At 49.4% G+C, this 24,933-nt stretch overlaps 1 pseudogene; it reads left to right on the top strand.

The window, feature by feature from the left end:
- Window positions 1-309: 309 nt before the first annotated feature.
- LOC121852176 lies at window positions 310-23,746 on the top strand (annotated as a pseudogene).
- The last annotated feature ends 1,187 nt before the right edge of the window (window positions 23,747-24,933 follow it).

Below are 24,933 nucleotides of genomic sequence, written 5' to 3'. Positions count from 1 at the left end.
GCCGTGGAAACATCCCGAATATTGTTGTGTTAATTCGTTAAACATAACACCATCAGTTGTTTTGCTTATTGCGACAAAATAACCTAATTACCACACCAACACATTACTAATGTTACGATTGTATGTTGCTTGTTTGTGTATTATGAATTGTGGATCTCTGCGTGTGCTCTATTCATGTATCTGTGTCTTTGTTGTTCTTGTTGGGTGTGGGATTAGTTCCAGAAGCCCAATGAGCAAAACACACCGCTTCGCTTTGGAACCGTTCCCAATGGAAGCACCGAGAGGAATATTCGGAACAATTATCCAGAAATGCACAACTACATGTCCCGCTACAACCAAAAATCAGTGGAGGATGCACTTGAGAGTCTCAAGACAGGGTAAGCATAATCTGGGTTCTCTAATCCCTTATTCAATTGCAAAGGGGGATTTAGCCAAATAAAATATTTATTTTCACCTTAACGCAGTGCTTTTTAGTTGTTAATTGTATTCATTCGCGGCTCGCTTTTTTCTTTCAAAAATCCATATGCTTGCTGAAAACTATTGAATTCACTGAAGAGGCAGGCTTATTCACAACGCGTTGCTTTAGAATCTAATTGGAATCAAACTGATTTTTTTTGTACGAGCCGATTATAAAAAAAAAACGTTCTGCCCATTTGCTATCGTTGCCATGCACCAGTGTCCACGTGCAAAGAGGGGGGACGGTGAACGCACAGCGGCGAGTGGCCACGCAGTCACCGTGGCTGCTGCCGCTGCTGTTGCTGCTGTTGCTGCTGCTGCTGTAGCTGCTGCTGCTGCCGCTGCTGCTGCTGCTGTTGCTGCTGCTGCTGCTGCCGCTGCTGTTGCTGTTGCTGCTGCTGCCGCTGCTGTTGCTGCTGCTGTTACTGCTGCTGCCGCTGCTGCAGCTGCTGCTGCTGTTGTTGCTGTTGCCGCTGCTGCTGCTGCTGTTGTTGTTGTTGCTGCTGCTGCCGCTGCTGTTGCTGCTGCTGCTGCCGCTGCTGTTGCTGCTGCTGCCGCTGCGCTGCTGTTGTTGTTGCTGCTGCTGCTGCTGTTGTTGTTGTTGCTGCTGCTGCGCTGCTGTTGCTGCTGCTGCCGCTGCTGCCGCTGCTGTTGCCGCTGCTGTTGTTGTTGCTGCTGCTGCCGCTGCCGCTGTTGCTCCTGCTGCTGCTGCCGCTGCTGCTGCTGCTGTTGTTGCTGCTGCTGCCGCTGCTGTTGCTGCTGCCGCTGCCGCTGCTGCCGCTGCTGTTGTTGTTGCTGCTGCTGCCGCTGCCGCTGTTGCTCCTGCTGCTGCTGCCGCTGCTGCCGCTGCTGTTGTTGTTGCTGCTGCTGCCGCTGCCGTTGCTGCTGCTGCTGCCGCTGCTGCCGCTGCTGTTGCTCCTGCTGCTGTTGCTGCTGCTGTTGCCGCTGCTGCTGCTGCTGCAGCTGCTGCTGCTGCTGTTGCTCCTGCTGCTGCTGCCGCTGCTGCTGCTGCTGTAGCTGCTGCTGCTGCTGCTGTAGCTGCTGCTGCTGTAGCTGCTGCTGCTGTAGCTGCTGCTGCTGCTGCAGCTGCTGCTGCTGCTGCAGCTGCTGCAGCTGCTGCTGCTGCCGCTGCTGCCGCTGCTGCTGCTGTAGCTGCTGCTGCTCCTGCTGCTGCCGCTGCTGCTGCTGTAGCTGCTGCTGCTCCTGCTGCTGCCGCTGCTGCTGCTGTAGCTGCTGCTGCTGCTGCTGCTCCTGCTGCTGCTGCCGCTGCTGCTGCTGTAGCTGCTGCTGCTGCCGCTGCTCCTGCTGCTGCTGCTCCATGGGCCTTTGACGAGGCAGAATGCCGAGCAAATGCAGCCAGCACTTCCACAGTTTTAATCGCCATGGCCACCCAACTTAAACAACACAGATGAGTCAGACTAGTTATGTATATTGTAATTGTTCCTGCTGCAGAAGATATTTAGAGGTTAGTTAATTTGTAGCAGCAATTACATTATTTTCTGTGTCCCAATATATACTATCACATTGTTGATGTTTTGGCCAGCTTTTTTACACGATTCCTTTAAATGGCAATACTTCATTGGAGGGCCATCTTTAGTTAACTGTGCAATCTCAATTCTCCCCTCGTCGGTTAGAATTTCATGAAATATTTGTTGTATTTCTGATTCCAAATGGATAAAAACCTCCACGATCTCTCACTGCTCAAATGCCTCGTTCAAGCGTCGGCCAGTTGCTCTCCGTCAGCCCCCCAGTTCACGATTGAGCTCACAGCGCTCAGCTGGTCGCTTGCGAGACGCCTTGACTTTGGAAAGGATAAAGGAGACATTCGATGGAGCCTCCTCGCAAGTGGACGGTGTCTCACCCAGGCCTGAGCTTAGCCTGAGGGCCCACACGTACATTTGAAACGGAGGTTTTAGAATAGAATAGTTTTAGAATAAAGTCGAGGGACACCGAAAAACACTGCACTGGGTAATGAAATTAATCAGATATTTATAACGTCAAAAAATTCATAGGACTAAGATTAATAGCAAACAGTTTTAAATTTGGCATCTTTCGTGGAATCCTATGAATGCATTATATCAGTCATGGCAAAATAAGCCGACATTATTTGCCAAAATATGAATTGTTTTTCTGTTCATTACATCGATAATAACTTCATAAAACGGTGCCCCATCTGCGGTAATTGTTCTAATTTAGTGCAGGAATTGTCCTCTCCTATTACTTGTAGTTGCTGGTAGCTGAGTGCTCTCTGAATTAGGATTTGTTTTGGATGGTCGATTATCACACTGGGTGCTGTATTGGCTAATGCACCAGACTTGCAATCCAGCAGTGGGCAGAATTCTTAATAAGTGCGCACGCCAATTAAGTAGATCGACAGGTCGCGTGCGGTGGGGTCAAGTGTCGGTACTCCCACCTCTCCCAAGATGTCTGTCCAGCGTGGTGGATGAGTAGACCAAAGTACCCTCGACTGGGGCAATCTAGAGCCCACTCGAGTGGAGACCCTTCTGCCAGCAGTGGCATTAGCCAGAAATTGCAGGACCGCGGCTTTACCTCTTTACCAAAGCGGTATTTACGTGGCAAGTCAGGGCGTGCCCTTTCTTGAATCAATATCGAGTCATACGCTCAGGGCACATCAATGGGTACTCCCTCTCGTGGAGACCCATCCGCCAGCCGTGGCCAGAGCAAGCAGTTGCAGGACCGCCCCTCCGTTTTCATTGTTTCTCAACTCCGATCGCCGATCTCGATCGAGTGAGGGATCTCCTTTTCGGGCGGTGTCCTGACGCCGCGTCTCTCATCCCCCCCCCCCGTCTCCTTCACTCGGCCGCGGCTGCGGGCCAGGAAACTGGACGCATTCATCTACGACGCCGCCGTCCTCAACTACATGGCGGGCAAGGACGAGGGCTGCAAACTGGTGACCATCGGCAGCGGAAAGGTCTTCGCCACCTCGGGCTACGGCATCGGGCTGCAGAAGGCGTCCAAGTGGAAGAAGCACATTGACCTGGCCCTGCTTCAGTTCATGGGCGACGGTAACACAAGCGCAGTGCGGCAACGGCACATAGGGTTGCCACCTGGCCCGGTTTTCCCAGGATCGTCCTTTTGTCGAGGTAGATGTCCTGTGGAATCTGTCATTCTTCCCCGGACACTAACAGTCCCGGGTTTTTTTGCCATTTGCATAATAATAATAATAATACTACACCACACAAGATGATACATTTGCCTGTAGTTCTTCCCTCTTCCAGTTTTGTGAGATATTCCTCTTCTTCTTCCCATGATATGTCCGTTCTTTTAGAACCTCAGAGGTGGCAACCCTAATGGCTCATGGCACGTGACAGTATCTCTTTGGATTCTGTCTCATTCAGAATTAGACCAATGTTTCTTATACAATGGAAGCCACAGTCGATTCCAGAAAATGTACAGGCGCGTTGAAGAAAACGTCATCGCAGATGATAAACTTACATTGAGAGGGATATTCATCCTCCTTCATCTGCAGCAGACCAGTGCCAATTCTTGGTTAGCGGCTGAGAAAGGCAACAAAGTCTGCCTCGGGGTTTCCAGTCTCAGGTGCTCACGCGTTGCAGCTGGATTACTTGAAAGTTGGAACACCAAGGCAACGCGTGGTGCTTGCGGCAGTGGTCACAATGATTCTCCTGCTGCTGCTGCTGCTCCTGCTGCTGCTGCACTGGTGCTGGGATACCAGAGCAGCAGATGGGCTGTGAGTGCTCGTCTGGTGGAGACAGTGCTGAGGGCAAAGCCACTGCCAGCACATTCCAGTTTCTCTCAGTGGGCCTCTTTGCGAGTTTATGATGCTCTGTGCGAGTTAATGGGTCTCTATGGGAGGCTATGAGTCTGTGCGAGTTAGTGGGTCTCTATGCAAGTCTATCATTCTCTATGCAAGTTAGTGGGTCTCTATGCAAGTCTATGATTTTCTGTGCGAGTTAGTGGGTCTCTATGCAAGTCTATCATTCTCTATGCAAGTTAGTGGGTTTCTATGCAAGTCTATGATTTTCTGTGCGAGTTAGTGGTCTCTCTGCAAGTCTATCATTCTCTGTGCAAGTTAGTGAGTCTCTATGGAAGCTATGAGTCTGTGCGAGTTAGTGGGTCTCTATGCAAGTCTATCATTCTCTATGCAAGTTAGTGGGTCTCTGTGCAAGTCTATGATTTCTATGCAAGTTAGTGGGTCTCTATGCAAGTCTATGATTTTCTGTGCTAGCTAGTGGGTCTCTATGCAAGTCTATCATTCTCTATGCAAGTTAGTGAGTCTCTATGGAAGGCTATGAGTCTGTGCGAGTTAGTGGGTCTCTATGCAAGTCTATCATTCTCTATGCAAGTTAGTGGGTCTCTGTGCAATTCTATGATTTTCTGTGCGAGTTAGTGGGTCTCTCTGCAAGTCTATCATTCTCTGTGCAAGTTAGTGAGTCTCTATGGAAGGCTATGAGTCTGTGCGAGTTAGTGGGTCTCTATGCAAGTCTATCATTCTCTATGCAAGTTAGTGGGTCTCTGTGCAAGTCTATCATTCTCTATGCAAGTTAGTGGTCTCTATGCAAGTCTATGATTTTCTGTGCGAGCTAGTGGGTCTCTATGCAAGTCTATCATTCTCTATGCAAGTTAGTGAGTCTCTATGGAAGGCTATGAGTCTGTGCGAGTTAGTGGGTCTCTATGCAAGTCTATCATTCTCTATGCAAGTTAGTGGTCTCTGTGCAAGTCTATGATTTTCTGTGCGAGTTAGTGGTCTCTATGCAAGTCTATCATTCTCTATGCAAGTTAGTGGGTCTCTATGCAAGTCTATGATTTTCTGTGCGAGCTAGTGGGTCTCTATGCAAGTCTATCATTCTCTATGCAAGTTAGTGAGTCTCTATGGAAGGCTATGAGTCTGTGCGAGTTAGTGGTCTCTATGCAAGTCTATAATTTTCTGTGCAAGTTAGTGCTATGGGTCTCGCTGATGAAAAGAGCAATGGTGACGAAGCCCACGACCAGCGCATTCAAGTTTCTCAATGAATCCACCTGCACACTTTATCACCTGAGACGAGAAAACCCAAAGCGAATTTTCTGCCTCCTCAACCTGGCAGAGATGTTGCAAATAAATCAACAAGGAAATGAATTTTAGCATTGGAACTCACGAAATCTATCTCTATGCGAGTCACCCAAAGGCAGCAGCACCTGTTCGCAGGACGACCCACCACGGTAGCACACGTGTGATAGACACGTGTGATAGACACGTGTGATAGACACGGGGGTAGCAGTGCTGCAGCGGTCACTGCTCTGCACCAGGAACCCGAGTTTTATTCCCGGCCACAGCCAGCATCATTGGCGAGTGATGTCTGAGCCGGCCCTGGGCCGCCATGTCCCCGCACTTTCACCAACCAACGCCGACTGGTGTGGTGAAGTATGGTCAAACAATTTCTTCATCGTTGGCCATACGTGGGACACAAGAGCTTTAAATGATTCTGTTATGTGTGTGTAGATACGGAGTGCACGCTAACACTGCGGGAGCTCTATGAGTGCCACTCACGTGTGCGATGAACAACTGGGAAATTAATTAGGGATAATTAATGCGCAGTCTCACAGCACGGTTCCAACCCTTGGAACAGACCCACAAGTGCCCTCGTGCTGCGGAGTTCACGCGGCTCTTTCTTCGTGGTGCGCATGCTCTTGCAATCAATTAGGTATTCATCGCGCGTTACATTCGTTAACACCACGAGGGTGGGTCCTTTATTAATGCCGCCTTCGACGAGGCCGGGGTCTCGTGAATCATACTGCGTGTGCCAAGGGTTGTTCGGCAGACAATATAACGTTTAACCCCGTTGTTAACTTCTTGAACTAAACAGAGATTTCAGATGTTAATGATGTAGATGCGAACAAAATACATAACGATGACGTTGGAAAAACAGCCATCGCTGTGAACACTTTTTAGCAAAAAAATCCAAATATATACAAAATAGCTGTGGTTTAGTCCGTTTTGACACCAAATATTCACAGAATTTGCCCTTCCACCAGTGCCTAAATCCGACTGAATGTGCTTATTCGTAGGTTGTACACAGCTCGTAATCAATACCAAAGTTCTGAAGTTCTGTGGCTGACTGATAAGCTGACTCACTATTGTAATCATGTAAATTATTGTAACATTGATGGTCCTAGAGTGCGCCTGCCGGAGGAAGGCGAGCGATGGAAGTAGCTCGTGTGCAGGCGCCAAGTGGATTGTTACATCGCGGGGATCGTGGTGGTGGCTTGGGAATGGGGCCTTCATCCAGCAGTGGATTTATCATGCCTGACGATGATGATTATGAGCGTGACAATAACGGTGATGAAACGGACCGATGGGCTCCATGCACTTTTGCGCTTTGCTCCGTTCGCGCAGACGAAATCGACGAGCTGGAGAACATCTGGCTGGCCGGCATCTGCAAGAAGGAGAAGAACGAGGTGATGAGCAGCAAGCTGGACGTGGACAACATGGCGGGCGTCTTCTACATGCTGGTGGTGGCCGTGGCCTCAGCCTGCTGGTGTTTGGGGCCGAGCATCTGTTCTACCGCCGCTTTGGCCGCTCAAAGGCGCGAGCCTCCTTCGAGACGCCACGCTTCCTGCTGGCCATCAGCCGGGTAAGGGGCACGACTTTTTAAACACCTTCTGCTCGGCTGACTGGGCGCGAGCGTTCCGAGCGTGGCAGAATCCGCGTGATCGGTGCGCAAGCTTCCTCCTCGCGCGACGTCGTTATCCGTGCCCGCCAAGCGAAACGTTTCCCATGGCTTGGACAATTACTCGGAGTACTGCGGCGGTGAAGGCAGATGATCTCCCTTGCTCGACCCAGCCATGGACGGCAATCATCTCCATCGGCGGCCCCAAAGTCCACGTGAGAAGTGTTACATTCCCGTGGTGTCGACTGATCTGTCTCGGCAGGAAAGCCACTATGGTGTCGAAGCGCTGCCAGCTGACTTGGATGTCAGACTGCTGAGCTCGTACCACTGGGATCCTGGCTCAAAATGCAGGGAGGCAACTGCTATTAAATCTGGTTCTCAAGTGTGGCGAGCTTATAGTCTCGTCGCAGTCACCAAAGGCTGCACAAAAATAAGCCTTACATTAAATTGTTTTTGCACTTATTATTGCTAAATACCAGCTCTTAGAATTAAAATATCGATGTTATTGTCACGTGACGAAGATTACTCTCTGTGGCTGGGTGGGACAGCGCTGCCGCACGACCGCGTGGACCAGAGGTGACTAGAAGGGATCTCAGAGGTCGCGCTGCGATATCCACTCTGGTGGAAAGCTCTCTCACAACATGGGCTGCACCGCCACATGTTTGTTTCGTGGCATGATGCCAACAGCACAATCCAGATACAATTAGAGATACAAATTACATGAATAATAACATATTTAAATAAGATGGCATCTATTTGGACTGCAGCATGGGAAATATCCACGAAGAGAGGGCCTTCCATTGTTCGTGTTCCCATGATGCTGTGGGCATGTCAACATGCCTCACCTTTGCATGTATAATTTCACAACGTTCATGCAGCTGCAGCACCTAACCTACTGAATTTTAAATGCTGGCAGGATGCTACTATGCATTTAAAGTGCCTGTTTTAGCACACGTGACTTCTCTATCATTTGGATGTGTGATGCGATGAGTGATATAATATATTTATATTTACAAGCCCGTCATTGGTCAAACCAACACTTTTTTTCTGCCTCTGGTCCAAAGACTTAACAGACTGTTGGGGCAAATTCTGTTAGTGAACACCTATGAAGGCTGGCACAACACACACCCGGCCGCCTTTGTCTTCCCATTGCTGATGTTTACACATTGCACCAGGTACTCATTTAAGGCTCGGTCGACCTAGGGAAGGCCCTGGACCGGTTCAGATATTCGTCACTTTTGTTGGTCGTGAGCGGGAATCAAACTCGAGTTTCGGAGTTCAGAGCACAGCCACGCGACTGCTTTCTACTTCTCCCCCCACACACCCCCTGACAACAGCAAGCCGTCATTCACCACTAAGTGGCGGTGACATCACCACGGCGCTTGTGCCAGGCTAGGTGCACTCCGAGGCCACGTAAAATGTCGAAAGCTCGCTGGCAGGTCACGGAACAGGCCCAGATGCCATGGGTTGGCTGACGTAGATGACTGGGAGATGCACCAGCGAGTGTACACGCTCCCCACGCACACACGCACACACGCACGTGCTCGGACTGTCACAGCTGTGCATGTCTGTGGTGGGGCGGTGGCAGATTGTCGCCAGTGTTCGATATTGGGAAGCCACGGTAGCTACAGTGTATGTAGTTCTAAATGTGGATTGAAAACTCATTTCTTCGTAACTGCTTTTTTGTGTTCAGTTTGTTGTTCTTCCCCCGCATCTCCGACTAGCACGGTTGGCCACGTACGGTGCGGAAGAAGTTCAGCGAACATTATTGAACCTCACATCCTCTGCTTGTATTTTCCGATATCGTGCTGTCGCTCCAATTGGAGTTTGTTTGTGGGAAAGGGGTTTGTGATGTCGGGTCTCTTCAGCGTCACAAGACCTCAACTCAAAGCAGCACTGGGGCTGCACTTGCAGAGGTGCTGGGCTTGCTCGGCAACACATCCGCTGTGCTGAACTAGTAGCGAATTGGCACGTTTTGTTCACGTGACAAACTCCTGACTAATTGGCTGCGTCGGGTTAGTGGCGGGTTTAACGGCACATTTCTACTTACGCGATCTCACCCAAAAACCTCGATTAAGGGCTGTGCTCGTCTCACATTCGAGCCCCCCCGGAGCCAGTGGTAGACATTCCACATTCCTATGGCGGTTTTCTCCATAAGGTTGAGTGCCCCCCCCCCCCCCCGCTCGATCGCGAGATGAACTTTGCACCTCGTTGTTACCTGGTGACAAGCATGGAACCTCGTGAACGAGCTCTGTGCAGGCACATGTGGAGGTCTAAGCAGGATACACAGAAGGCTTTTGTTGTTGAGAATATTGAAACTGCATTCCTCGCTTTGCCCGTAGGCTATGACAACAACAACAACAACAAAAGTTACATTTTCAGAAGGCTGCAGAAAAGGAGGACAAGAAGCAGCATGAATAGTGTATCACTGTGATGCCTAACGGTGTCACTTCTGAAATCAAAGCATCTTCCATCACCTTCAACTGCCATCACCACCTCATAGCCGTGGCAGCTCCAGTCTCGAGGTGGCTGGTAGGTGCATCGGCAGTGCAAACAGAATGCTGGTTCAGCCGCAAATTAACTGCAGCTGGATCGTGTGGGCCTGAGGGTACCATCGAGATTCTGCTCCCAAGAGACGTGGTTTGAGGCACGTCATGTCCAGCGGTTTCTCTCCAAGGCTCAATGTGATGAAAGGACACGATGAGGTGTCAGCCTGACTCGGTGGGAGCAATCTTTGGCCGTGTCAGATCCTCCTGGGTCAGTGACACTGACAGACCGGCAATGAATCCACGGTTCTATCCCGGGATTAGACCAGGCTCTCAAGTGCAGCAAGTTGATGGTTTCAGCCTGGTCGCCAAAGGCTGCACCAAGACACCCACAGTAGACATGCGATTTTTATTCGGGCCGGCCCTGAGGGATGAATTTCCATGGAATAAAGCAGAATGAAGGGCACATAAAGCATCTTAAGGTCACCCTGGTCTGTGAGGTAATGCCGCCACACCTTCTGTCTGCTCGATCCCATCGGTGAAAAGTTGGCACTTAACCTTTAAGGCAAGCTTATCGAGCCTCCCACCATCTGGCATCAGCCCTTCTCCTTAGTCATCGACCTCTGGATGCTGATTCCAATTGCCTGCCTCAGTAACACACGTGTGCCACCCCACAGACGCGTGTGCCACCCAATGTAACCTGCTCTTCCTGATCACACTCCCTCGCCACGTTCCATTACAAACTTCCAATTTGCTTACCCTATCCTTTCCATGAGAGGTACCTGAAGTCACCTACTCTTAGGCGTGCCGTGCACGCGTTCCAGTCGCGATTCACGGGACGATCATCTCGCCCCGTGCAGAGGCTTCGATGCCGCGGCTCGGCATCCAGCGAAAATGAAATTTATAAATAAATCAAGGATCCATCACCGTTACACGCTGTCACCATCCTTGCCAAGTTGCTCTTTGCTCTCTCATTAAAGAGGCAGGCTGTTGCCGGCCGTGGCTCGCGATCCAGACTACGGCCCACACCGCAATGATAACTTTTATCTGTTTACGTCAAGTCAGCACTTTAAATCCCAAGGCAGTAATGCCTGGCGCATTCTAAAACGTTCTTTATTGATTTCAATTACGTTGTTTCTCTCCGCAAATTACTTTCAAGGTATAAAACATTTATTGGGGGTTAAGAAAAGAGAATCCATGTCTTTTTATGGGTGGTGTTTCGAAAGTAATCGTAGGTTTTAGAAAGAAAAAAAAAGATTATGAATGTGTGGTGCAATATATCGAAAAAGTTAGATAACGTTCTAATAATAATCCCTGCACAATGTGTACATAAACTATTCTGCCAGGACGTAGAATGTGTCAGTCGCGGCCACTAGGCTATGAATTAACATCACAGTCAGGGGCGACTCTGCCCATCACCTCCCACAAGATTCATCAAACGAGTACTGATTAGTGACAGATCACTTGGCGCATCAGCAGCGGTGCACAAGCACAAACAACAACAACAAACACGCGCAGACATGCGTCAGCAACAACAACACTGTGGCCTGACAAGGGAAGACAAGAAATCGGCAACGTTCCTGGCAATGGACCTTCCTTTAATTGCGATGAAAAGTCAACGATAGTAGTCCTTATCAGAGGGTATCTCTCCACTCTGGAATATAAAACTTCCACTGCTAAGCTCGAGACGACACCTACCTCTTGTTCATGTGAGCAGTGGGACACTTAAGAATAATAGTACCAACTCTTTACGGACGTGATCAACAGTGAAAGAATCTAGGAGTCTCAAGATTATATTTTAAGGTAATATTTGGGCCAACACTACTTGAGCATATTGGCACAAGGGGGAAAGTGCAAACAAGTGACGAAATGTTCAGTGGACACCTACGGCCGATCTGCCCATGGATCGTGATGATGATGTTTGGTGGAAATTCCGAGCGTTTGGCTTCATGTGGGAAGGAACCCAGAAAACCCGGAGAAGACCAACCGTGCATGTGCGGGGCAACACTCGACGCTGGCCATTCCTGGCCACCTCACAGCCCCACAAGTGGCAAGCCACGGCCGTCTCCCATCCAAATACGAACCAGACTCAGCCTGCTTAGCTTATGCAGATACGACAAGATTGGGTGTATTGTGGGTGATCTGATTGGAGGCTTAGATTTGAAACTTGAGAGGCTGACTCTCAAAACTGGTGCGATTTGTGCACGGATTTTGACTGAGTATGGATTTGGGCCGAGCGATCCGCAAATTGGTTAATTTCCTTCAAGTTGACAATTCGATTCGCAAACGAATCGATACATTTCGCGACGCTGTATCGCGAAGAAGCAGCTGCCCCGTCGCTAATCTACCGCATCGTTCATTGCATCCGTCCCCTCTACCATGCGAGCGCACGCGTCGAGGTGGCTGCTGGGAAGCGAGCGGCACTTCGGTCCGAGCTTCCAGGTTGATGCTTTTTGGTCACCTTATGGATGCGAATCTTCGACTTTTAATGTGAGATCAAAAACTATACGTTAATGGTTCTGTTGAGACGCTTATACCACGCTATAATAAGCCCTGGCCCGATCTTAGTTAACCGGCCTAATGCACTTGGGCACGTTCTATGTTCTTACTGTTCTTTCACTCCGTGTCGCATTGAACTGATTCTACTAAAGACGCGCGTTCTCGGTCAAATTTCATGGTACGCTACATTTCTGTTAAAGTGAGAAAAGTTGACCGTTCAAGTCTCAGCCAGTCTCTTAAAGTGGTCAGCTTCACTCTAGACGCGAACGAGCCGGCCCGCATTGTTGCTTCTTACTTATTGTGTTAGCACACCCATCTAGGACCAGCAATAGGTTTGCCTACGGACCCTATCAAGAAAAGCCATCACTTATTCAAAGAAGGGGGGTGTTTACCTTGTGCAACACCGATGCCCGCGTGCGAGCGCCTCCAGCGTGCAGGCCCTGGTATAAAACTAGGTCATGGGACCCATAAAGACGCAGTCGATAACGCCCATTAGCTGCGCCATGCGTCATCGCAATTTGTGACTATCACAAAAGAAAAAGAGTGTGGTACCGTTGGTAAGGTTGTTGTGCATGTCACTACAATTAGTTACTCTGCCTAGGTCAAGTCTCCTATATATTTCACGATGCTACATAATTGCTCACCGCGACCAGGCCACCTTAATGGTGATTATGGACCCCTTTTAAACCCCGCCCAAGCAACTATATCTTAAGGAACCCCTACGGACATGATTGGGAGTGGTTAGTTAAATATTTAACGCGGCTGTCACTGAGGCAGCTTTAGTGTTTGTGGCTGGGCTAGGTTATTACTTACGTTCTCTTGCCCCCCTCTAATGGGAGGTGCCTATCTCGGAAAAAAGCCCTATAGTGACCCCTAGAGCTCCGCCATATCCTATGGCTCATGACGCCCTCAATCTTAACATTATTCGACTTACTGGACTAATTTCAAAGTAGTCGTAAGATACCAGTTTCATTCTTCTTTACTGGCTGGAATACAGTGAGTTCCCATAATCCAGCGTCCAAAGCACTCAGACTGGGAGCCAATCCGTCTGTCTCCAATGTCTGTGCCCGCTCCCAGACCTAGCTTCTTCGCGCCATTGGGTATTCAGGATAAAACTACTCGCTGGGAGTCTTAGTATTGACAGTCCCGAAGGCTATCACCGATATGCCAATATAATGGGTTTCCAGGGTTGAGATCCCTGCTGACTCCTCTATACACGTTAGTGGAGGAGGACTTTAATTACCATCAATCCGACCAACGCGCAGATTGAGCAGGGCACTGAACTCTCATAGGCACGTAGTCATGCCTAAGGGATTTTTCAAAAGCATGGAAAGAGAGGAAGTGCAAAAGTAAAGGAGTCAGAAAACGAAACCCTCAAGCCAGAGTTGAAAAGCCTCCATTCGGTCATGACCATGACCGCCCTATTACCCATGGGGTCCAGGCTTACACGCAGCGCGTGTAGGAAATCATTTGCTCCTACGCGGCATCCAAGAGAAGGCCCGGGGGCCTTATTGTACATTAGCAGCAATAGAGAGTGAGCAGCTATTTCGGTTATTCCGTATCTGGATATCTGACAATACTGTATCAGTTAAAATCTAGGCATGGGAGCTGCACAAAGACGCATGACGTATATGGGCTGTGGCGAGTGTCCTTAAGGAGGGGTAGCGGTAAGGTAACTACATTTAGAGTCTCTCGGCAAGTTCCCGTATGCCGCGAAATCGACTCGCCACTGAGGGGCGCATCGTAGCGTGAACCCATCTTCCTAGTATTTTTATGCTGCGTCTATCTAAGCAGTCCACAAAATACAACCTCCCTCAGAGACTGATGAACTTATCTCTAAACGAAACTAACTAGATCCTACCTGTATCACTTGCATCTCCCAACCAGCTCCCGGGTCGGCGATCAACTAGGCTGTAACCATGTAACCACATACAATTCACGCATTTGCTAATCCACAGAATTCAAATCTCTTTGGTATTTAGCCGAGTCTTGGCCAAGACATATGACCTATCCATCTTAGTTCACTTGTATACGTTCGGATAGGGACAGACGTCTGTAATCGCGGATTTAGGCGTTTAACAGTTGCCCACTATTGTATCTATCATCAGAAATACGCGACCGACAGCAGTCTAAAATTTTTCACCGCCATCGACTATTATCGAGAGATCAAGCGTCCTAGGGTACACAAAATTTTGAGTTCAGGGCGTAATTAACATATCCTATCGTAATACCGATAGAGTTGCTATGAGTACCAGTCTAGAGTACGCCTCGTGCGACCGTACCAGGCTCTGTCCTTTCGCGAGCTGTAAACCGAGCTGTCGCGTTGCAACTGACCCCGAATTCCAGTACGTGCGACCAGGAGCCCCGACCGACTCCTTCCTCATAATCGACTCTATTAAGTTATAGCAGTGGCATTTGCCGCGCCTCGCGTGCACCCTGCCGCTCTAATATCTTGTTTGGGCAAAATAAGGAGCGCATGCGACGGTCCTGCCCACATCAAGACGGGTTTCTATCCGTTACTGTCACTCCGTGTCTCCTCCCTAGTAAACGCTAGCCTAAGCGGGTGTTGAATCAATATCTGGCTTTTGAAATCCTCCGATCCCTCTGAAGGAGGAGTCACATGCCGCCCGGCTGTTTTTCAAGCGATTGTTTTAGGATGAATATCACAAAGTGCCTGAGGATGTGTACGCGACCCAGACGACATATTAAGTTAGACTAGTGCGATCACTAGGTTGCCTGGCTAATGAAAGGTTTCTGGCTTTGCGAGTGGTGGCCACCCAACCGGCTGTGAGGGAACGGCTATAAGAGTTCCTGCATCGCCTATTCCCATAGGGCAACACCTACCTTGAAGCTCGGGGACATTTAACCCAACGTTTTCACAAAAAAACGCATGGACACAGTTAAATATATAGGACTGAGCAGGTCGTGATGCTTGCTTCCGTCGACCTGAGCTACAAAGTTAGGGATCGGCCTGTCGGCGATCGAATCTTGGACTATAGTGTAGCCTACCTAATTGCCGTTACAAGCAAGAATGCTTTGATAGAGTAAGGGCTGAACATAGTCCAAGCAGACATGAGTTCCGTATTATAGCCGTCTAGTGGATGCGCAAGTCGATTCTCGATTATACTTATTCTGGGTCTTTGACTTGTGCCGCACGTGGTCGAACTGCGACGAGACGCCCGTTGAGAGTAATCCTCATGGTCAAACATCTTCGCGATCGCATGCTTAGACAGTTACCAGTCAGATGCTTCGTCATATATTATTGGCTAAGTGCATGGGAGCACTTATATTCCCTCTTCCAGGATCTCGGGTTCCACACGCAAACATGCTGCGTACCTGCTGACTCACTAGTAATTTTCCGGGAACTCCTGCCAATCTAACAAGGCGAGTCCTCTACATCCGGCGTTGTGTCCAAACAGTAGCAGTATATGCCTACCAATTTTCAGTTTTCGACGAGGATCGCACTTTAATCTGCTGAAGGAAACCCCAGTACTGGAGCCCGTAGCACGTCAGGCGCAACCACTCACTCAAGTACACTCAGAAGCTCGTTTAGCCAACATTCTACCCGTGATACCTCAACACCAAAATGGAATTATCTGCCAGTCATAAGAGCGTACCCTGGCAGACTCGTGCACGACTAGCTGTCGTCTTACTCCGGTGGAAATGGCAAACGGCGCGATTCAGCTATTATATTGAAGAACTCTCAGTCTGTAGCCTACAACATTGGCTATGCTCGGGCTACCAGCCAATCTGCTCGCTGGAGGTTTACTGTCAACGGGGTCGATCTAATAGCCCTAAACTTAATCACCCGCGCTCAATCCTCAGGATGTCTCGGGGGCTGTACTACGGGTTTTCGGGAGACGATCATAGCCAGACAATCTGCTGCTATGTACGTCGATGTAGCACACTTTTGTAGGCGTTGAACTGTGGTTGCCCCTGTTGTACTGGTACCAACACGAATGGTGGTCTTGAACTGAGTTCGTAACTACTCGCCCTTGGAGGCAGGGACGCGCGGTATCCAGGTGTAGCTCCGGAGAGCAGATAGATTGTGTTCTCTGGGTCGCCCTCACGCTTATGAGACCGTAGCATATGTAATGGAAGTAGTTAAAGTCGTATAAGACTGATTTCGTCTCACCAGTAAGACCCCACGTCTCGCTTCCGATACAACGATTGTCATGCCTCTCGTCTCAAGTATGTTTCCGAGTAGGGATTAGAAGAATCCTTCGCGCACAAGTGGTGATGACTAGGCCGAATCCGGATTTGGGCTAGGAGTCCTTCTTTCTAATAGTTAAATTTTCGTACGCATTAACGCTAGCAACTTTTTCCCTATGCTCCGCATACCGTTCCGGTTTAGGGTCGGCACACGAGAGTTTGCATATCCTGGGGCGGACTCGAGAAGTAGGGTATTCACCCGACGTGGCGCCTGTGTAGAGTCAATGGACAGACCCCGTGCGGTAAGGGAACGCCAGGATTTGCTAGTTATAGGTACACGGAGGGAGACCCGCGACAGGAATGGTGTCATAAGCACTAGAATGCGTGTCGCTCTTAGTGAGTCCGAGTACGTTAGTGAGGGTCATCGCCCAATTGAGGGTTTCATCTTACCTACCAGAAAAATAGAGTTATAATACAACCGTTGGTTTGAATAACCGTTGGTGCATGCTTTGAGCCAGCGAAGGTGCAGTACGGCTAACTACAGTAGCATTCTATTCCTGTAATCCCTTTCGGGCAGAGTTAGTAGGGCGTAGCCGATTGCTTGGTGTAAGGCTTTACTTACTCGGTATGAGGGGTCGCCTACGGAGTGTATTATGCCGAATTGCTTTGAAAGTGCGCGGTTATTAGCCTATTCTCGATCGTTCTATGGACTAGAGTATAGATAAACCCCGCTACTGGTGAGATACCACTTTATGTCCCCTGTGGGTATTTAGGTGGACACCGAGTAACGAGTCCCAGGACCATAACTCGGCGAGTGTAAAGTCAGTGGAGCCTGGTCGCTATGACGCCTCGTGTTCGCCTGTCTCATTTTTGTCGGTATCGTCTATGTAGCCTTCCCGTGTGTGTAGGCCGCTTGTTGAGAAGGGAGATCTGGCACGGTCCGCAGGTTGGCACCGGCGATTGCCAAAGTTTAGTCCTGATTGTATGGCATAACGGACGATCTAGTGGCAAATCTAAGTATCTGGCCCTTGTCTCTAAAGGTTTTAACGATGGACGCTCCATGTTTCGTCGCGAATTTACGAATGGCCACCTCTCATCCAGTGGAAGCGTTATAGACGTTAAAGCGGAAGCTTGATTCGCACGCGGTACATATGTGTTTGCTCCGCGTTTGAACCTGTTACCTCTCTGATGCAATTTAATCCAAGACAAGGTTCGAAGACTGTTGCGATGCACCTGCGGGCTTTGGATTAGTCTCGTGTGTGGAAAAAGTGACATATTAGGGTGCCGTGCTTTGTCGGAGGAGTTTCTACGGATCTCCGAAAGATACCCCGGGAAGGTACAGAATAGCACAGGGAGTATTTTCTATGTCGGAGAACTTGGCCCTAGCCAAAATCAGAGGAGACAGCGGGCTTTGGACACTACTTCTGTGAGGAAACGTTCAGACGACTGTACACCACACCTCATCGTCACGATATCGTTGGTGTTTCAGTCTACGGTCCACAACGTTGGCTCGGAAAGGCTGGGGAATTTCTTCCATAAGGGCGCGCGTCTAGGGGAGGTTAGAATGGATGTATTAGATGCATGCCGATATGATACGTGAGTGGGCCACTAGCCTACCACCCTACGGCTGGAAGAACGGGCCAGTACCTGAATACCGTCCGATCGCGTTTAGCTGCGTCGCTTCGCGTAACGCCCTTTATTCTAGTCGGTGTGGACTTGGCACGACCAAATCTTCGGGATATACGAAAGTTTTTTGTGGGGGACAGTACTACCATAACCACAGGGCTAGAACGAGTGCTACAGCCCCTAAGGATCTACATGTCGAACATGGCGCTACTTTCCTGTCGCTATTACATTAACTAGACGCCTTCCGGCGCGGTTGGGCTCTTACAGAGCCGGCATTAATTCATGATACTTCGTAGCTTCTATAGTTTTGTCGACTGTGCGCCGGAGTACTTCCTACCGGACGCCCGATGGCGTCCACGACTCCCTACAGTCCGGAATGCTGCTGAGATGACATTCCTACAGACTCTATGGGTTAAAACCAGGGCCCTGCAGGGCATCGTCTAAGCACGATGGTAAACAGGTTGAAGATGTCTATGAGCTTTCATATAGCCGGGAATTCTGCTATCAATCTTAGGTCCAGTAAGACGGGAAGTTCACGGGACAACTGTTCCTCGTATCATTAGGTTGCGTATGACCGATTGCAAGCCGAAGTACCAAGACGTACCTGTCAGACTGCGATTTTTACAATAATGCCAGAACCAATTTGTCGACGGAACCCGGATATCAAATAGCTACCTTGCCCCCGGCCAGGTCAGACTGCCACGCCCGCTTATCAGTACCCCGTAGTCTAACCCTATATAGAAACAGTGCCGAGGTCAAGAGAGTAATCGTATGCCCCATTTACCGTTCATTAGCCCTCTATAAGCGACCCTTATTCCGGCAAAGTGCTACGATGACCTATTAAACTATTGCGAGTAAGAAGTCCAGTTATCGGGTGGAGAAGGAAACTCTCTCCCGACCACGGGGCCGTCCTCCGATTGAGACCTGCAGTATGTGATTATCTGGTACAACTAAGTGTGAAGCCATCGGGAAATGACACCACGGGCAAAGGGCGCTACATTTTTACTTGCGAAAGTCTCTGCATGGTTGTCCGGAAAAGACCACATTTCATAGGGGCTGTTTCAACTCTATAGATCCACGTATGCCTCGCACCCCCAGACAACACGGAATTTGTTCGGCCCACTGGTATAAAATTTATAGGCCGCACATCCCCCTTTATAGAGATCATCGGCTGGACCGGACGAACGGTCGGCGAGCGGTGCGCCCTACGGGAACCCCCGGCTTGCGCGCATAGTGCCTAGCCATTCCATGTCCTGTCTGATAGAAGCACACCTCTAGAACGCTACCGACTCACTTCAGATAATCAGTCGTGAAGGGTAGGCCGAGTGAAAGGTCCGTTGGATCCAACATGGATGGTGGCTGCCCTGTTTAAGAACTTCATTACTGATGACACCCACTGTCGATACTGCCCGTGCACCAAGTCCCTCACCGGAATTTTGCGCACTCCCCCGCCGTGGTCGGAGCTCTTATTACGTTGTTTTTTAACACCCCATTGGCGAGGGAACAGGGGATTCTGATCGAGTTGGTCAAGTGTTGTCGCTCGCGCAACGCCCGGGTTGTTCTACACTGATCCTTCCCGCTCTACCTTGCGGTGGACACATACGGCGTGATGACCTTAAGATTTCGAGGTGCTTCCCATTTCTCCACCTAGGCAAAGGTTTCAGCCGATTCTACTTCATCCATAAAGTGCCAATGCACGTACAACAACTTGTGGGTGCGATGCGTTCAGCCGTAGAATCTAGAATATGGAGCGAATTATAAAACTTCCGCGCTCATATTCAGGCTATGATTAGACCTGGAGGCTAAAGAATTTGATTCGCAGATGTGTGAGCCTATGATGCTGAGTTGCAATGGTCGAGCGTTTCTGCAGGGACGTCACTCCGTCCGGGTAGCATGTTTCGATACCCAAGACCTGTGTAAACCTTATCAAGCGCTGGGTCGGTGTAAAGGTCGTTCGTAATAAGTATTATGGACTTCTTCCAAGCTCTTGTTCCTCGAGGTTCTTCCGTGAAACAGCAGAACCCTGATTGACATTTACTGCAATGGCCACGAATAACAGCTAGCTCAAATTGCTGAAAAGTCCCGCCCTAAGCACGAGCGTTTGGACCCCGATTGGGGAAGGAGATGGATCTCATAGTGCCGAGCCAGGCGGTTACACGACGGACATTCCCATTCGCCCCCTGACTTATCACAGCATGTATATGCCTCTGTTAACTGCACCGGCGGGGTTAATCCCACACCGCCCATACTCCCGTGGCCAGTGTGGGTATGGAACCTTCCTTCACGTATCGTGGTGAGAAGCTGTGCGTTCTTTAACGCGAGGATCTGAACCGATAACATTGGCATTTCATCGAATAACACTTACTTGGACTATTTAAGCTTCGTGACACTTGGCAACAGCAGCTTTGGGTAACAACATCCACGGGGGCTCACTACCATGAAAATCAGGGCAACCCGTAAAGAATGATACTGTCAAACGCCTCCTTGTGACAAAGCGGTTGAAACTCTTTGGGGGGTATGGAATGGGGGCACTCAACCTTAAAGATCAGTTGGTTGTCATAAGACGTAAAAAGTCTTGGCCGGGATTCTACATAGGATAAGGGCTCCGGAAGTACGGAGCTTTGTATTGCTACTCCGTGAGGGTAAAAGGATCGGACCCCACGCCGGTCAGGTTCTGATGGAGATAGAGGTAGTAAGGTGCGGCGAGTCACCTAGGTTGCGAGAGGAGTCTATCTTAGGACAAGCTTGTGCGATATAATAGGACAAATCGACTTTTTCCCGAAAGAGCATATTATCCAGTCCCCGTGGGTCAGTACTTATTCGCTCAGAAGTAGATAAGCGTGGGGTCCCTTGAAAGCACCTAAGGATAGATACTCCTAGGATACTGTCGGTGGAAGGCCCATAGATAAGATAGATCATCCTCAGCAAAATTTTTTTGAGTTAAAGGTGTACTGTGATGTGGACTCCTCGCTCCCCATTGGGCGAAATTTACAATCGAGTGGTGATACCAGGGCGTAAGACCTGAAAACCCATGGAATACGGGAGTTAGTAACCTCATGTGGTCTGAGATGGCGTGCCAAGGAGCCCTCACCCTTTTCAAAAGCGATATCTCTCGGCTGATGGCCCGGGGTCTAATTGACCCTAGGATTAGCGCCGACCATCTCACTGATTGCAGTTTGTCTCCGTCCTATTTTGTATTCCCGTGATGGCGAGTAATAAGGATTACGATTGACGTACCAAGATGCAGATGGTGACTTTAGTGGATTTCGCGTAGAATTCCCCGTTGGTACAACGACAACGAATAAGCTCTAACATTGAAATGTTCCTCGTGCCAGCATGGAGACCTCATAGTGATAAAAAGACCCCATCCAATATTAACACAATATGTTTAGGAATTCCTATGTGCACCCCAGAATAATATCCGAACGTCAACGCGCGTCATCGGGCGAAGGTTGAAAACGAGGTCGAGAACGCTCGGAGGTTGGCGTAGCTAAGGAGATGAGATGACAACCGTAGCACATAGTTTTTCGTCATATTCGGAAATGGATGTGGCCGACTCTGGGGATCCCCTTGGGATATAGTAAATACGCGGCGAATACGATCACCAACTGCGGCTCGCATTGGTCTCGGACTTCCGTTCCTGAACAGGGTGTACGATCCCGACTCGTTGTGAGGCCGACTGTCCGACGTTTAACGGATTTAACTCAAGCAATCGGGACACTTGCATACGGTGACACACGACGGATAATTCGTAAAACAAGCACTGCACACGACCCTATACTAACGGTTTGCCCTCGTAACCCGCGGTCGCCCGTTCGGGTCTTTGACTATCGGCCAACGCAATAGCGGCGTTCTCTTATTGGCTGTCTGATGGACTCCAAATTGGCTCATGTAAGTTTGGCGATACCTCTTCCTCTGCTGCAACTTTGCATATCTGCACTAGACTGAGCATCCTCTATCACAGAACATTAACTCTTTGCGCATTGGGGTAGCATATGGGAGCATCTGACTGAGTACAGGCTGGCGTCTCGATTTATTTCCGCATTGGAACGGTGGGTTCCCCTACCGATGATTACGAAAAAACTCATAGTCTACTAGTGGTGCTGGCGTTCGAGTACTCGTTGGAGGTTATAAATGGTAATTCTCCTCATACCTTTACAGGGACGAAACTTTTTGATTTCCGAACCTGTACCGTAGCTGCAATTACCATCCACCAAGACTGAGAAAGAGACCAAGGGTAGACACAGTGCTAGGCCTCCTTAGAGCCACATCTCCAGATACCGATAGAATCTAAGTATGTGTCATCGGACTTTGGTAGGAGAGTTGACCAATGCACGCAAATCAGGGTAATAGTGGGATAGTATGTCGAGCACATACCATGAAAAGTTGCATGGTAGTCGATGTCGGCTTGGAGCTATTCCGGAACACTTGATGTTCAGTCCTTTTTGGGCTCTTCTAAACAGAATTATACTTAGAGACGGTCTTTATCTTATTACGACAAAAGGGGGGCTATCCGATGCATCTTACGTCATGCATGACGTAGTTGGGACGCTAAATTCAATTCGTTTGTTGTCTTTTCATCGGAGAAATTTTTCCTTCAAGCAATTCCGAGATCCTCACCTAATTTGGCAGCAATAAAGGGATTGCCGCCAGCGGACAAATGGTAGTAGCCTCGTGTGATCCAGGAATTTGCGGAAGGCCGGTTGGAGTGCTAGGCTTCACGATGATATGGGGGCAACAAGGTAGGAAGGCCCCCTTTTCAGTTTCTTTCTGACTTAAGATACCAGTACCTCGGTATTTCTCTACCTTCCTTAGTCAAACCTCGAGTCCCTTACGCCTCTAACCAGGCCTCTGACCCGCACCAACATCACGTCTACCAAACCTCATGCCATAACGTTTATATAGGTTTCTCCTGGACTGACTTCCGTCGCTCCACGAGATCGCCCCTCCTACATCACCATTGCCGTCGTGCAGCCTTTAGCATGGAGCCCTTTAGTAACCCAGCGGTGGTCGATTCGGCTCCGTCATGGTGCGGGTGTGGCTTTTCACTTATTAGATCCATCCCAACCGAGACACCGCTATATGACAGGGCTCTTCAGGGCGTACTAGTATGCACATATTGGGGGTGAAGCTGCATGGGAGCTATCCTAATGAAAGACGTGGATGGTGCGTTTTCATTAGTTGCGCTCGTTCGAGATTCTTAAAGTCCAAAATGACATAATAGGCCAACCGAGCCTCTAACGGAGGGCTTCGTGGGACGCCCTTATGTTGCCCATCCGGTTCCTTTTAGTTCAAAGATGGTGTGTGGGGTAGGACAGCGATTGATGCGTCGTATGTTAACCGTTAAATTAGAAGCTCTGGATTGCACCATGGGGTGGGGAGAGGACTTTCGGAGCAGGTACCCACCAGGAGCTTGAAACATCTATGAAAACGTCTAACTCGTGCAGGTGTCGCACGGTTCGGTGGGATATACGAGCTTGCGTGGTGGTACTTATACGGCGAGCTTGGTCCTCAACCGCTCATAAAGTTCAACGAAGGGACGTTTTCCGGCAATGGCGAGGAAAACGCGGCATTTCGTCTGACATTCGCGCCGGGTGTTTGTGCCTAGGCGAATAGCACCGTTAACCTGTCCACCCGCCTCTTACAGAGACGCTCCTAACGAAGAGTTGCATCCTGCGGAATTATCGGCCGATCCACATCATATTTAATACTAGAAAGGGGCGGCAAGAACGTAGGCTAGTTTACACTAGACCCCGAATTCTCCTGTGTAAACTCTAGAGGCCGCATTCGGACAATCTGGAACCGGCGTCGACCGTCAGCGACAAAAAGAGCTTCCGTTGCGCCTCGGTGGATTGCACCCTTGGGGCACGCATCCACCTGTCTTCGCTGATAGGTTAATCGAAGCTCCCTCTCATGCCCCCAGTGGAGAACGACGGTTAGTGATATGAGGCTGAGATTAGCGTGGAGGTGGCCAATCTTAGCGCTTCGTACCGACTTGTGCATCGCACTATGTGGCTAAGGACGTCTCCCTTCTATTAAAATAGGTGGGAGTTACGCATTTAGCGTCCTTCCAGACCAGGTTATGCTTCCGTACGTGCGTGTCAATCCAGAGATCTCCCAAGGCAGATCATCACCTGCTTCACCTAATGGACGGGTGCAAGCCAACTCGCAAACTGCCATTACCGGTGTCTCTAAATGAGTCTTCCCATTGAATCCGTGCTGAACAAACATGCCTGGATCATCATAGAACGGTAAATCCCCTTTTTAATCTTCCATTGTGACGCGCCCTGGAGACCGAGCATCCTTCACACGGATTCACACGCTTTGGTTAATTACTTCCACGAAGGACGTATCTCTCAATGACAACTGGAATGACCGTCAATAGCCACATATTTGTGGTTTGAGACCACAAGGTTCTAATAACACCACCTTTGTAGGGAACGACCGCCATTGACAGTTTTTTGTTTGCTGTTGTCTTTGATTTCCTGATTAGTGAGGACAGACCTTGCTCTACGCCTCGTTGCGTCACAAAGCGCGCGTGACTGTCCCTAGCCCGCCTTATTGGTCGGCCACAAACTTAACCTTTTCCGCTGCTTACCCGCTAGAACTAACTCCGTCTAGTAGCCTGCGATTCATACCGAAATCTACGCAGTTGACTTGCAACCATCCTAAGCTTCACCATCCTGGCAGAGCCCCCTCCTAACGCCTCTTTTACGTCTCCTTTCCACTGCCTCGCTCTAGGGCAGTTATAGTACATCCCCAACGAGGGTAGATAAGAGAGTTTAGCGGCGTGGTTGTCTCGGCATCGCCTAATCGCGAACTATTACAAGCTCACAAGTCATCGGTGATCGAGCATTCCCCCCTGTTATGAACGCCTCAGGCGTTAAAGCGAACTCGATTTTACGTGCGATAGTAAATCACATAACTTATAATTCTATTGTCGCCCCCTTCTGCGGTGTGAAGTCAACAACCTGACATAGGGTTGACTCACTATATATTTGCAGGAGTCAATCGGCGTGAACACCGTCTAGACTGCCTAATGCAATCTACCGAGCGCGTTGTCGTTAGTTAGCGAGGATTCAAGC

This window comes from Callorhinchus milii, unplaced genomic scaffold (assembly GCF_018977255.1).
Source record: "Callorhinchus milii isolate IMCB2004 unplaced genomic scaffold, IMCB_Cmil_1.0 Scaffold525, whole genome shotgun sequence".
Classification (NCBI taxonomy): Eukaryota; Metazoa; Chordata; class Chondrichthyes; order Chimaeriformes; family Callorhinchidae; genus Callorhinchus; species Callorhinchus milii.
The sequence above is the reverse complement of the archived record's forward strand: the minus strand, read 5'-3'. Positions and strand labels throughout refer to the sequence as shown.